Source organism: Anomaloglossus baeobatrachus, chromosome 2 (assembly GCF_048569485.1).
Source record: "Anomaloglossus baeobatrachus isolate aAnoBae1 chromosome 2, aAnoBae1.hap1, whole genome shotgun sequence".
Classification (NCBI taxonomy): Eukaryota; Metazoa; Chordata; class Amphibia; order Anura; family Aromobatidae; genus Anomaloglossus; species Anomaloglossus baeobatrachus.
This window is the reverse complement of record NC_134354.1, coordinates 107,673,980-107,689,059: the sequence shown is the minus strand read 5'-3', so window position 1 is coordinate 107,689,059 and position 15,080 is coordinate 107,673,980. Positions and strand designations below refer to the sequence as shown.

The following is a 15,080-nucleotide window of genomic DNA, read 5'->3' as shown; positions in this document are numbered from 1 at the left end:
CCGTAAGAGGAAATTGCTGCTACAGGAACTGAAAACATCAGGTGCAGACATAGCCTTTATCCAAGAAACACATTTTGTGGAATCAAACACTTTCAAATTTGCGTCCCACCGCTTTCCCATCCATTACTCGGCTTACTCGGGCTCCAAGAGGGGGGGAGTTGCTATTTTAATATCCTCCAGTTGTCCTCTACAAATTACGGGTTCTCACTGCGATCCAGAGGGTAGATATGTGATTCTGGAGGGCCAACTGGGGGGATCCCCGCACATAATGGCCAACATTTATGCACCTAATGAAGGGCAGATACGCTTTCTTAAGAAAATACTCGATCTGATAGGCGGACTGGCACCGGCCTCTACGGTGTTGGGGGGAGACTTTAACATCCCTTTTTCGGAGGTGGCCGACAGACTCTCTGTGGGTGGACACCCTCCATCGGGTGCTTTGAAAAATTTGTCCCGGGACTTTCGTAGGCTCATTAGATCAGGGGCTTTATACGACGCTTGGAGGGTGGACCACCCGGGAGAGAAGGCCTTTTCCTTCTACTCGCATCCGCATCAGACGCACACCAGAATAGACTATTTTTTCATTGACTCACAGCTGCTGGGGCGTCTTGAGAGGGTGGAAATGGGATCCATTACGTGGTCAGACCATTCCCCACTCATAATGGACTTCAAGAAAGATGGTCCTCGACCTAGGCCTCAGCATTGGCGCCTTAATGAATCTCTGATCAAAAATCCCGACACTAGGGCCTTTTTAAATAAGCAACTGGTCGAATTCTTTCAGTTGAACACGGGCACGGTCACGTCGCCGGCAACACTCTGGGAAGCTCACAAGGCAGTGATGAGGGGACTATGCATTAGAGAGGGCGCCAGGGCTAAAAAGAATGCCACAAGCCAGCGGGACTCTATAACGGCCCATCTTAAGCTACAGGAGGGGAGACTGGCGGCTGCCCCATCACTGACTATTCTTAGGAGAGTCATCAGCCTTAGGGAAAAGTTGAGAGACTTGGCAATTGGCAGAGCAGAAAAATTGCTAACCTTTTCCAAACAAAGATACTATGAAAGGAGTAATAAGGCTCATACCTTACTCGCCAGGCAGCTTAAGGAGCGCGCTACATCCTCATGCCCTCAGGCTCTGCGCGACGAAAAGGGCACTATCCACTATCACCCCGCTTCAATAGCTGACATTTTTTTCAATTACTACAACAAGCTTTATAACCTTCCGGTTCCCCCGGGCATGGCTTCGCGCGGGGCTGGGGCACTTGGGGACTATTTTTCGGCCCTTGAGCTCCCTTCACTGCCTTGCGGAGCAGCCGCGGCTTTGAATGAAGAGATTACTACAGAGGAACTGGAGCAAGTTCTGGAAGCCCTGCCTGGCGGGAAGTCACCGGGCCCGGACGGCTTTACTTATTTTTATTACAAGGTGTTTGCGGCGGAGCTCCTCCCACACATGGCCGCCTTGTTTAACTCTTTCCTTCAGGGTGACCCTATCCCTCCATCCATGCTACACTCCCATTTAATCCTCCTGCCCAAGCCACCCAGGGACCCATTGGACTGTGCTAATTATAGACCAATAGCCCTTTTGAACTCCGATTTGAAGATGTTCACCAAGCTCTTGGCGGCCAGGCTTAATCGATGGTTGCCCCAACTCGTGTATAAAGACCAGGTGGGTTTTGTCCCTTGCCGTCAGGGGGGGGACAACACCAGGAAGGTCATAGACCTGGTGGATGTGGCAAATCGGACGAAGCAACAGGCGTTGGTGTTGAGTCTAGATGCAGAGAAGGCTTTTGACCGCCTTGCGTGGCCTTTTCTCTTCAAGACAATGGAGGTCTTTGGGATCTCGGGTGGCTTTATGCGGGCCTTGAAGTCCCTGTATAGCGCTCCTACGGCCTCTATCAAACTCCCCCTCCACATCTCTAAGCCTTTTCTCATCTCCAATGGCACCAGGCAGGGGTGCCCCCTGTCCCCCCTCCTTTTTGCACTATGCATAGAGCCCCTCGCGGCCTCGGTCAGGAGCAACCCAGACATCTCGGGGGTCCTGGTCAGGAATAAACCGTTTAAAATCTCACTTTTTGCCGACGATGTGCTCATTACACTTACTAACATCCATGTGTCCCTTCCAATTTTAATGTGCACCTTGGGTAGGTACGGGAGCCTTTCGGGGTATAAGATCAACTCTAGCAAAACGGAGGCAATGCCCTTGAATCTCGACCCGGTGGCCCTGGATTACCTGCGTTTGAATTTTAAGTTTCGTTGGAAGACAGATGCGGTCAAGTACCTGGGGGTTAACCTCACATCTACTTATGATTCCCTCTATAACCTTAACTTCCCCCCCCTTTTCCGAGAGCTGAGAACTCTTTTGAGCAAGTGGTTGCCCCTCCCTCTTTCGTGGATGGGGCGCATTGCGGCGGTTAAAATGAGCTTGCTCCCAAAATTATTATATTTCTTTGAAACCCTCCCAGTTAAGGTACCAATAAAGGAGCTGAAGTCCCTTCAGGCGGCTATCCTTAGATTTATTTGGTGTAACAAACGTCATAGGGTGGCCAGGGAGGTGTTGATGGCTCGGAGAAACAGGGGGGGGCTTTCTGTCCCGGACATCCTAAAATACTATTGGGCGGCCCATCTTAGGAGGATCCCCTGTTGGGTGTCCCTTTGGGCATACAACAGGTGGACTGAGATTGAAAAACTTTGGCTGGCGCCTATACATCCAAACGCGCTCCTGTGGCCCCCGGCCCAGTGTGATTCGCCCCCCCCTCTTCTTGGACCGATGCAGTTCACTAGGGACCTCTGGGCATTTTGCATTAGAAGATTTCCTTTGGCATCCCCCTGCTCCCCTCTGGTGTCCTTCATATACCAACCCTTGCTCCCAAGCAGTCTGGAGTCGGACATGGTGCACCCCTGGCTCAAGGCAGGTCTATTCAGATTTGCAGACATTATAGATGGAAGTACAATGCAGATCCATTCCTTTGAGTACCTTAGAGATAAATTCTCTCTCTCTAATCGAGAGTTTTTCCAATATCTGCAGATCAGAGACTTGGCTGGCTCCTTGTTTGGCAGGGCAGGGGCCTCGATTCCCACAGATTTTGAGAAAATTTGCAGAAGGGGCACTGATACTAAGGGGCTGATTTCGGAAATTTACATTTTGCTTTCTGATTCACGGGAGGGGCCCGAGGGGTCTTTTCCATACATGCGGAAATGGGAGTCTCTATTGGGAAGGCGGATACTTCCTCAGGAATGGGCAGCAATCTGGGGAAACGCCGCCAAGACGTCAATATGCACACTATATAAGGAAAATATCTATAAAATTTTGCTATTTTGGTACCACACTCCAGATTTCCTTCATGGCATAGACCCCTCCATACCGGCTTGTTGCTGGAGATGCGGGGGAGGCAGGGGCACCATTCTGCACATATTCTGGTCCTGTCCAGGGATAGTCCCCTTCTGGGAGCGGGTTAGAGGGTTGATCCATAAAGTACTATATATAGAGGTTGATCTTGATCCCCTGATCTATGTTCTGGGTCTTGGGAATGGGGGATTGGGAAAAACGGCCTCTAAGCTTTTGTCCCACATCCTTACGGCGGCCAGATGCTTAATTGCAAAGAATTGGAGGCAGCCAGGGACACCCTCACTCCAGAGCCTCAACAAGTATAGATTACTGGACGTTAGACGCATGGAACATCTCACGGCACTATTGCATGACACAGTTGACCGCTTCCAGGCCGTGTGGGCACCATGGGACTACTTTGCGGGACAGGAGGATCTGTGAGACTGAGGCCTATGGGTCCTATGGAAGGAGCATGGACTCTTGAAACCCTTCCCTCTTCCCTCCTATTTCTCCTCTCCCCTCCTAACCCTCCTCACCTGTCCTGTCATTGTTTGTCTAGGTTCGATAAGAATTGTGAATTTTATGTTTTATTTTATGTATGAAAAACGTAAATTGAAAATCTCAATAAAAATTCAAAGTTTAAAAAAAAAAAAAAAAATGTGCAAGGGAAAAACGGGGCAAAAACACAGAGTGAACATACCCTAATTCTGTATTTTTTTTATCACAGATTTTTCGATATCGTTAAAAAGATTTTAAAAGAAATGACTTTTCACTCCTGTGGAGACGTCAGTATTTGGGATTAGTGTTTTCATTCTCTGTATTGCTCACCTCAGTAAATAAACACAGTTATTCCACTTAAGACGCAGGCATCATTGCCATTTCAGGTAGTGTGTAGCCGATGACGTGCAGCACTGTGTACCAACATACTCATATTACTCACCAGAATAACATATGACCGGCTTGTTGACCATCCTCTCATCGAGAAATCATAGTGGAGTATGTAATATATTCACATGATCGCTAATTAGGGAATTGTAAAGTCAAAAATACATTTTAAAAAGTTTTCAAGTACTATAAGCTATTTGTTTCAAGAGTTTTTCCATCTCATAAAGTAAGGACATATGACTTTATGACTTGAATCTGACATCACTTAATGGTCTTTGGGTCCTGACTTCTTTGATGCTCACTTATCTTGAGACTGAAGACAAGCAATGCAGATGTAGCTCTTTGTCCCCCTGTGTCCCCTTCACTGTTTTTGCCTGATCAGCACCCACGGCCATTTAGACACTTAATGAACAGCATTACAGCCCCATGCAAGTAAATGAGGCCGGGTGCTCAATAACAGCACTGTGCAAGAAAAACTTAGTTTCAGAGGTTGGACAAGTCGGACGCCCAATCATATATTGATGGAATATCCTATCTGAATGTGTTGATCGATAGGAAAAGAAGCTATGAAACCTAGAATTGTTTACTAAATTGTCCTCCGAGCAGAGAAAAGTTTCTTCCTACTATAAGTCCAATGAAATTCCTGAATAGATTGCTTTTACAATGATGTTTAACCAAGAAGGAAAAATAAAATAACCTGATATACCATAAGTGTAAAGTAGATGCAGATCTCATCAATGGGACCTGCATCGTTCTCGATCATGGGTCTCTGATGCATGCTGGTGACAGTGAAGAGGCGGCAATATTACCCATACAAATAAATGAGCCATATCTTCAATGTCAGCAGCAAGTGGGGAGGTGAGGGCATCGTTCTTGACATTGGTGTTGGTCTCATTGGTGGGATCTGCATCTATACATTTATGGCATTTCCTGTGAATATGTTATAAATATACAGGATGGGAATACCCCTAACAAGCTGTAGGGTGGTGCTTTAATAGTAAGTCTCCTGCCCCAGGTCTTTAACGCACCTTCCAGCGGCTTCTTCGTTCTTTGGTGTCGCTCCGGTCCCGTGACGCCATCTTGTGCCCTTAACTTCTGTCTGGCTGGAAGTTAGAAGTAACATTACGAGCACTCAGTACAAGTCTATGAGAGCCAGAACGAGGTCAGAAGAGGCTCTCATAAAGATATATTGATTTGTGACCTCCGGCTTACGCCAAGAAACACTAGTGCTGCCAGAAGGTCACAAATCACAGGAGACCAACCAGAGCAGCGGTGATAATAGATGAAGATGCCAGAGGGTGAGTATTAGACAAAGGTCAGAGGACTTAGATTTAAAGCACAACTCCAGCGCTGAAATAAAAAAATGCTGGAGTGGTGCTAAAAGATTTTCTCAAATCTATCCGGTTCATCAGGGTTGAATGCGTCTTGGGTATTTTTTAAAAGGAGTGTAATACATGGATGATTCGCGTCTGAGAGTGCAGAGGCTGTTCTTTCAGATCATCATCTCTATTCAATTTTCAGCAAGCACAAATCCCTTTACCAACTAGTGGCAATAATGAAAATGAAAGAACAAAAATAGAGGAAATAACTTATAAAGCTATAATAAATCAGTATACAGTTTAAATCCTTAATCCATTCCTCCTTATTGAATTAGTTACATAAATAAAGATGCCTCACAATTAAATATTCCACTATTATGTATTGAACAAATGGTATATTTGGACAAATCTAACAAGTTAAAATAATATATACAGTTGAAACCAAAAGTTTACATACTCTGTCTAAAAAGACATATTTGCAAGGTTTTCTCACTAACTGACATGAAATCAGAATAAACCTTTCCCGTTTTAGGTCAGTTAGGAACCAAAATTATTTATATTTGTCAAATGCCAGAATAATGAGAGAGAGAATGTTTTAAGGCATTTTTTTTACTTTCCGCAAAGTCAAAAGTTTACATACACTAAGAGTACTATGCCTTTAAACAATATGGGACAGCCCATATGATGATGTCATGTCTTTGAAAGCCCTTGATAGGTTTATTGGCAACATCTGAGTTAATTAGAGACCCACCTGCGGATGTATTTTAATGCACACCTGAAACACACTGCTTCTTTGTGTAGCATCATGGGAAAGTCAAAAGAAATCGGCCAAGATCTCAGGAAAAGAATTGTGGGCTTCCACAAGTCTGGTTCATCCTTGGGTGCAGTTTCCAGATACCTGAAAGTACAAACAAGATGGGAATTTCCAGCCATCATACCGCTCAGGAAGGAGATGGGGTCTGTGTACCAAACATGAACTTGTTTTTGTCAGACATGTGTATATCAACTAAAGAACAAAAGCAAAAGACCTTGTGAAGATGGTGGTGGAAGCTGGTAAGATTGTGTCATTATACACAGTGAACAGAGTACTGTATCAACATGAGCTCAAAGGCCGCTCTGTCAGGACGAAGCCAATACTCCAAAAAAAACATAAAAAAAAGCCAGATTAATATTTGCAAATGCACACAGGAACAAAGGCTTTCATTTTTGGAGAGCTGTCCTGTGGTCTGAAGAAACTAAAATTGAACTGTTTGGCCATAATGATATAAATAATAAAAGTTATTATTTAACATCCGGAGGATACCCAGCTGGACTACTCCCCTTTTCCCTTTTTCTCTTTTCCTGGATTACTTGTGCGGTTGGCTGCTGTAGGTCCCTGCTTGGATCCTGGGTACATACAGTCATATGAAAAAGTTTGGGCACCCCAATTAATGTTAACCTTTTTTCTTTATAACAATTTGGGTTTTTGCAACAGCTATTTCTGTTTCATATATCTAATAACTGATGGACTGAGTAATATTTCTGATTTGAAATGAGGTTTATTGTACTAACAGAAAATGTGCAATCCGCATTTAAACAAAATTTGACTGGTGCAAAAGTATGGGCACCCTTATCAATTTCTTGATTTGAACACTCCTAACTACTTTTTACTCACTTACTAAAGCACTAAATTGGTTTTGTAACCTCAGAGCTTTGAACTTCATAGGCAGGTGTATCCAATCATGAGAAAAGGTATTTAAGGTGGCCACTTGCAAGTTGCTCTCCTATTTGAATCTCCTATGAAGAGTGGCATCATGGGCTCCTTAAAACAACTCTCAAATGATCTGAAAACAAAGATTATTCAACATAGTTGTTCAGGGGAAGGATACAAAAAGTTGTCTCAGAGATTTAAACTGTCAGTTTCCACTGTGAGGAACATAGTAAGGAAATGGAAGAACACAGGCACAGTTATTGTTAAGCCAAGAAGTGGCAGGCCAAGAAAAATATCAGAAAGGCAGAGAAGAAGAATGGTGAGAACAGTCAAGGACAATCCACAAACCACCTCCAAAGACCTGCAGCATCATCTTGCTGCAGATTGTGTCAATGTGCATCGGTCAACAATACAGTGCACTTTGCACAAGGAGAAGCTGTATGGGAGAGTGATGCGAAAGAAGCTGTTTCTGCAAGCACGGCAAAAACAGAGTTGCCTGAGGTATGCAAAAATTTGGACAAGCCAGTTACATTTTGGAAGAAGGTCCTGTGGACTGATGAAACAAAGATTGAGTTGTTTGGTCATACAAAAAGGCGTTATGCATGGAGGCAAAAAAACACGACATTCCAAGAAAAGCACTTGCTACCCACAGTAAAATTTGGTGGAGGTTCCATCATGCTTTGGGGCTGTGTGGCCAATGCCGGTACCGGGAATCTTGTTAAAGTTGAGGGTCGCATGGATTCAACTCAGTATCAGCAGATTCTTGACAATAATGTGCAAGAATCAGTGACGAAGTTGAAGTTACGCAGGGGATGGATATTTCAGCAAGACAATGATCCAAAACACCGCTCCAAATCTACTCAGGCATTCATGCAGAGGAACAATTACAATGTTCTTGAATGGCCATCCTAGTCCCCAGACCTGAATATCATTGAACATCTGTGGGATGATTTGAAGCGTGCTGTCCATGCTCGGTGACCATCAAACTTAACTGAACTGGAATTGTTTTGTAAACAGGAATGGTCTAATATACCTTCCTCCAGGATCCAGGAACTCATTAAAAGCTACAGGAAGCGACTAGAGGCTGTTATTTTTGCAAAAGGAAGATCTACAAAATATTAATGTCACTTTTATGTTGAGGTGCCCATACTTTTGCACCGGTCAAATTTTGTTTAAATGCGGATTGCACATTTTCTGTTAGTACAATAAACCTCATTTCAATCCAGAAATATTACTCAGTCCATCAGTTATTAGATATATGAAACTGAAATAGCTGTTGCAAAACCCCAAATTGTTATAAAGAAAAAAGGTCAACATTAATAGGGGTGCCCAAACTTTTTCATATGACTGTATAGGACAGGGGTGGGCAATTAATTTTCCCATGGGGCCGCCTAAGAAACTGGGATGGTTTTAGAGGGCAGGACTACTATAATTAATTTATTTATTTATATGTATATATATATATATATATATATATATATATATATATACATATATATATAGAAAAAAAAAGATGTAGAACCGAGTTAATTATAGTAGTCCGGCAGTATATATATGTGTGTCTGTCTGTGTGTGTGTGTGTGTGTGTGTGTGTGTGTGTGTGTATATATATATATATATATATATATATATATATATATATATATACACATATACACACACATATATACTGTGTGTATTATATATATATATATATATATAAATAAATACACACACACACACTGTATACATACATACACACACAATCCCAATATACTACATCACTACACCCCCCATATACTATAACTACATCCCTATACACTACACCTGTAATAAACTACACCTCTATATATTATACCATTATATACTACATAACTACACCCCTATATACACCTGTAATAAACTGCACCACTACACTCCTATATACTCAACCTGTATTTATACTACACCACTATATACTACACCACTACACCCCCCCATATACTACACCTGTAAAACTACATTCCCATATACTGCATTACTACACCCCAAATATTTGTCAACAGTTAGCCCCCTCCCCCAGCCCACCACCGCCCCCCGCCCCCCATTGTCCCCGCAGGTTACTAGTAACCACTCACCTCTCCCTTCTTATTGTCTCCTCCTCAGGCACCTCCGTACGTGCCCCCCACTGAGCTGCTTCTCTTTTACATGCCCAGTTTGCGCCCCTGCTGTTTTCCTAGGAGCCCCCGCCACTGCTTCTCTCCGTACAGGCCCCGGCTGCTGCAGCTTCTTCTCCTGTCGGGCAGGAACTTTTCAAATGACACACGCGCGCCGTACTGACGACATCAGGGCGCGCGTGTGTCACAGAGAAAGGTGTCGGGCAGAGAACAGAGGAGAGATTCCTGCCGCTGAAGTACATTGTGTATTTTTGGGGATGTTACCGGTATGAAATTTATCCCAGTATGGTTGTAGATAAATACTGAAATCCCCCGCAATAAGGACTGGAGTCTCTGGGAGAGAGCCGACAAAAGATAAAATTAGTTTAAGGATTTCCACCGAATACAGAGGCAGTATATAGAGGGCAACTATACAATTAACATTATGTATAGTACGGGCCTAACACACAAATATGCTACCTACATCTTTCTTTGAATTAGTACACGAGAAGGGAATAGTCTTTTGTACCAATACACTTGCATGTGTAGTAAAGGTTGAGTGATACTCGAGGCCCACTCAGGCTTTTTTCAGAACTCCTGTTCGATCCCTCATCATATGTGTTTCAGAGAGACATATGATCCCTGGCTGAAATTGATGGAGCCATGAGAACACAGCACATCTCTTAGCCGGAGTCCCCAGGTCTCTAACATTCCATGCTATTACATTAATTATATACGCCATAATCATCGAAGGGCTTTATCAAGTCAGAGTGCAGCACATTTACACCACAGAGCATATCTCCTGTATCCGTCTGCCATTCAGACACACTTCAGCATAAGGTAGACCAAATCTCTTGAAAATTTCCTCCCAAATGACCTGCATTATACAAACTGAAACAGTAAGAAATTTTTTTACATTAAGAGAAGTAGGGTTGGCAAAGAGACTGATTGCACGTAGAACTGAACATTTTGTGCTTCACCAATGTTTCAACTTAGCATCTTCCCGCTCATAAATACCAGAACAAAGAAAGAGCGACCATTAGCCAATGCGTATTTTAAAATATGCCATGGAAAAAAGAATGAGAGAAGGAAAGAAAAAAAAAGGGGGGAAGGAAATAGGGGATGGGTAGAGAAAAAGGTTAGAGAGATATAGTTATTATTTTGCAATTATTCGGACATGTCCTTAGATAAAGCAATCCACTAGGGAGAGAGTCCTACAGTTCAGCACCACAGATTCACTCCAGTCATTGAGCAACGCAGGAAAAGTCCCGACATCCAGATCCAGTCCACAGGGACTTTTCATTTGAGTCCAACCAAGCTAAAGCGTCAGAGGAAGAGTTAAACATCTGGACTCCACCCATGGCCACCACCCTTAGCTGGTCCGGATAAAGCATGGAATAAGAAATCTGCTTGTCCCATAGTCGTCACTTTATGTCTCAGAATTGTGCACCATATTTGTGGGCCTCCAATGAGAAATCTGGATATATCAATATTGTTCATCCATCAATAGTTAGTGCAGAGTGGTCTCTAGCTTTGCCTAGTATAAGACCACGGTCCTTGAAGTGCAGTAATTTAATCAAAACAAGGCTTGGATGGACGCCAGGTGGTAAAGATTTCGTAGGAACGCTGTGTGCCCTCTCAATGACGAAGAATGGGGAGAGATAATTTTTGCGAAAAAAAAAATCAATCAAATTACGGCCATTTTTTTTTTTCAGGTATCCCCACCAGGCGAAAATTATTTTGCTACAGCCTGTTGTCCAGACCATGCATTTTATTAAGAACAATATTGTTATTCCGCAGCCCTCTCTTAAGATCTTTTTGTACATAGGGCAGCTGGTCTTCTATTCCACTGACTCTGTCCTCCAATTCTGTAACTTTTGTGTTAGTTTTTAGTCCTGTCTGATAGGGACAATATCCTCTCTGAGTCCCCCCACATGGTTTGTTAGCATTTCGAGTGTGGATCCACAGGATTTAAAAGCAGCTAGCACATCCTGTAGGGTAGGTTCCACTTCAGGGTCCCTATTCTCATAGGGCTCTTCTAACCTGCTCTTCTCTGGCTGGAGCACATCTGTCTCACTGTGGGTGTCTCTGAGGGAGTGTGGCCATCTTGCCTATATTGTCACCCTGCAACCTCTCATCCTCAGCCATCTCAGCCTCTGGTACCTGCTGCTGTTCAAAGGTCCCCACATCCATCGTTTGGTCCATGGTGCTCCTGCCAAACCACACTTACTTCTATTCATCTATTGTGTGGCAATAACTTTATGGGCCAAAAACAACAATTTCCTGAGAAGATTACAAGGGTAGTGAGACCAGGCCTTCTCACAAATGATTCACAAAAAAACCACCTTAGGACAGAGTGGTACAGAGAACTGTAAAGTCAAAGTGAAGATAGTTGTGAACTCTTTCTAAAAGCCTCCAATAGGAGGACAACGGCACATCAGGTGTACAAAATCTGCCGTGGTAGATCACCCATTTAATATAACCTGCTAGGTGTCAGCTACTATGCATGGACTATATACATTTGAATCAGCTTGTTATTAATTGCCGGTGAAACATGTTAGTGAGAGGTCAAGGCCTCACCCCAATCCTCCTCTGATATGGAGAGTATTATTATCCTCCATTTTGCCTCAACCTATAAAGGCGATGAGGAGCATCTCCTGCCTAGTAACTGGGTGTATATAAAAAGAGATTAACCCCTTGCGTACAAGACTTCTATAGATCCCAATCAGGGGGTGTGAGGATAAGAGAGTTCTCAGTGTCTAAAGTAATAATAATAAAGTAGTAAATAATGTGTCTGGGGTCCTAGTAGACTTTGCTCAAAGGAAACAAGAACACCGCTATTGCCTTGACCCCTAAGTCTGACTAGTACTGAGCATTTCTAGAATGTAGAGATTTGGGAAGAGTCCAGTTATGCCACAAGGAGTACTCAGCTACTGTGTCCCTGAATTGAAACTTTTTTTTGGTGATTCCTCTCATGTGAACGACTAGTCTATGAATGGGCAAAAAGAAGAGTATTGCTCTAGTGCCTGCAAGTAACTCCATAGACTTAAACAGTGCACAAGGTGGTGTTCAGAGATTGAAAGTGGTTGTTTTGTGTCCAGTGTTGCAGAAACAAATGTGGCCAGCTAAGTAGTATAAAAGAAGTACGGGACTTCCCCAAGTGCTCATTCCTGGGCCTCTGAATAGTGGTCAATTTCAGTCTATTTCGGTTTGAGCCCCATCCAGAGGTACCAAGGCCCAATCTTCCCAACCTTTCCAGCCCAACCGTGCAACTGGGAAAATTTAACGTTCAACATTTAAGTACAACCTCAATTTAAAAAATATTTGGGACACTTTGTAAAATGAAATGGAAAATTGTCTAACTTTCAACTTCTGATTTGTATTCTGTGTTCTGCAATGTATAAAATATGGTTATAAGAAATTTCTAAATAATTGCATTCTTGTGTTCTTTACATTTTACAGTGTCCTACTTTTGGAGTTGGGATTGTACTATACTTTATCTCTGTACAGTCAGCTTTGTATTAAAGGGGTGGTCCACTACACAGCATAGTGGCCACATTGATGTAAAGAAGGCTTTTCTCAAATACTTTGTGTAGTACATTCTACCTCAAAAGCAGCGCAATTGCGGTTTGCTCATCCTCATCAAGTGGCCCCTGGGCTCCGTGACCGCTGAGATCCGGTGATGTAATGTCAACTTCAGTTGACCCAACATCACCGAGGCGGCTCCAGTCTCCCTGAGTGACTGGCTGTGGGCTGAGTTTCACCGCTCATCACAGCCCATCATCTCTCCTGCTCTGCAGCAAAGGAGAGAGCGTGCAAGATGCTGTGCTGTGATGAGCTGTGAAACTCGGCCCACAGCCCAGTCAAAGAGACTGGGGCCCACCTCGGTGATGTCGGGTTAACTGGAAGTTGACGTGATATCACCGGATCTCAGAAGTCATGGAGCCCGATTGTCACGTGATCGGGATGAGAGGACCACAATAGCGCCGCTCAGACGCACAATTGACTACAAAAGGTATTTGAGAAAAGCCTTCTTTATGAGCTTTACATCGATGTGTGGCCACTATGCTATAAATGTAATCTTGTTTTCATTTATATTACAATAAAACTTTGTGAACACTCCGGACTGATGTCTGGAATATGGAGAGGTTGCTAGGGCCATGAGGACAATACAGATGTAAAATTATAGCATACATATTTTCTCTTTCCAGTATGAACAGCAGTTTCTTACTTTTTGATACGCTATCCATGCTTAATAACATTTTTAGACAGCCTTGTCATTTGAATTTATGGTGGAAATAGTCCAGTCCCCTGTACAGGCTTTCAGCTAACCAGAAATGTCATGCAGGGGTGTTTTTCAAGTGTCAAGAACCCTGAGAAGGGTTGATAAGTGGTATACAGTATATGATCTGCTGACCAACAAAGGACAATCCATGGTTGGTGGTGGATTGTTGTTTTACCCTGACAATGCAGAATCGGCGAGTACATCATAATTAGACAAATTATTAGAAAGTGGTTCTTTTTAATTGAGACTGAGCTGCAAGGTGGCGTGTTTCTTGGCCCATCTTGGATCAGCTAGATGGCTATGTAGCTAGCTATTCAGGGTTGATAAAGGAATTATGACATCACGTGCTCTAGTCGATTATTCTCAACTCTCATGTGTTTTAATGGTTTCACCCAAAAACAAAATTGTTTGGTACTAATGATGGATGAGCAGAACAATGCTGTGTACTTGGTATTCAAAATGATGAGTGAACACTACGACGCTCGAGTGCTCGTTATTCGAGTCAAGCTGGTCAGAAGGTCAGATGGCTCAACGTGAGTAACAAGTATAATATAAGTCAATGATTGGGCAGTTCGGCTCTCCGCTCACATAGAGCCAGCCATAAACAGAGCATTTCTAGGGGAGGGAGGGCGAGATTCTTTGTTGTCTTTTTGTTTTTTGTGACACACTACATCCGAATACATTGTTTTTACCTCCAGTGAGAGCCATTCAAAGACTTCAAGTGGCTCATCCTGGGGTGCCGGACCCCACCATCCAGTGATGCAATCCTGTATTTTATGTTCAGTGTTTCACAAACAACACATCCAAGCATGGAGCGTACCCAAGCACCACAATGCTCGATCGAGTACCGAGCACGCTCACCCATCATTATTTGGTACCTTTCTGTTTTCTCTTAAAATAAGAAGAACCCACAATGGTCACTGATATAACTTGAAACAGATGAAATTAATTTTCAATTTAAATTTATTTAATATCAACTAATAAAAAACAGTCATTGCTTTTGAATTTTGATTCAATAGAAAATAAAAAACAAAAAGAAATGAAAATGACCTGGACAAAAATGATGGAACCCTTAACGTAATATTTTGTTGCATAAGCATTTGAGGTAATCACTACAAACAAACCCGTTTGATAACTCTAAGAGAGACTTCTGCACCTGTCCCCAGTTAGGAAACTCACTAATTCCCTATGGGACGGCCAGTGAAAGTGGAGTAAGCACCTGTACTGTCTCATAGAGAGTGAATAGAGCAGCGGTCACACTCTTCTCTAAGTGAATAAAAGTTACCTGTTCATACGATCATTTGGGTCCCAGCAGTTGATTTTACAAGTTAATGAACCTGTGGGTAGGCTGATTACTTCTCCCTACCAGAATACCTCTTGAAAGGGAACCTGTCACCAGATTTTGGCTTTCTAAACTAAAACTAGTACCTTTAGCAGCACCTGTGCTGCATTCTATAAAGGCGCA

At 43.1% G+C, this 15,080-nt stretch overlaps 1 protein-coding gene across 1 annotated transcript in view; it reads left to right on the top strand.

Moving 5' to 3' along the window:
* Positions 1-15,080, top strand: part of NEK8 (NIMA related kinase 8) — a 145,414-nt gene that overhangs the window by 120,219 nt on the left and 10,115 nt on the right. The window lies entirely within an intron of this gene.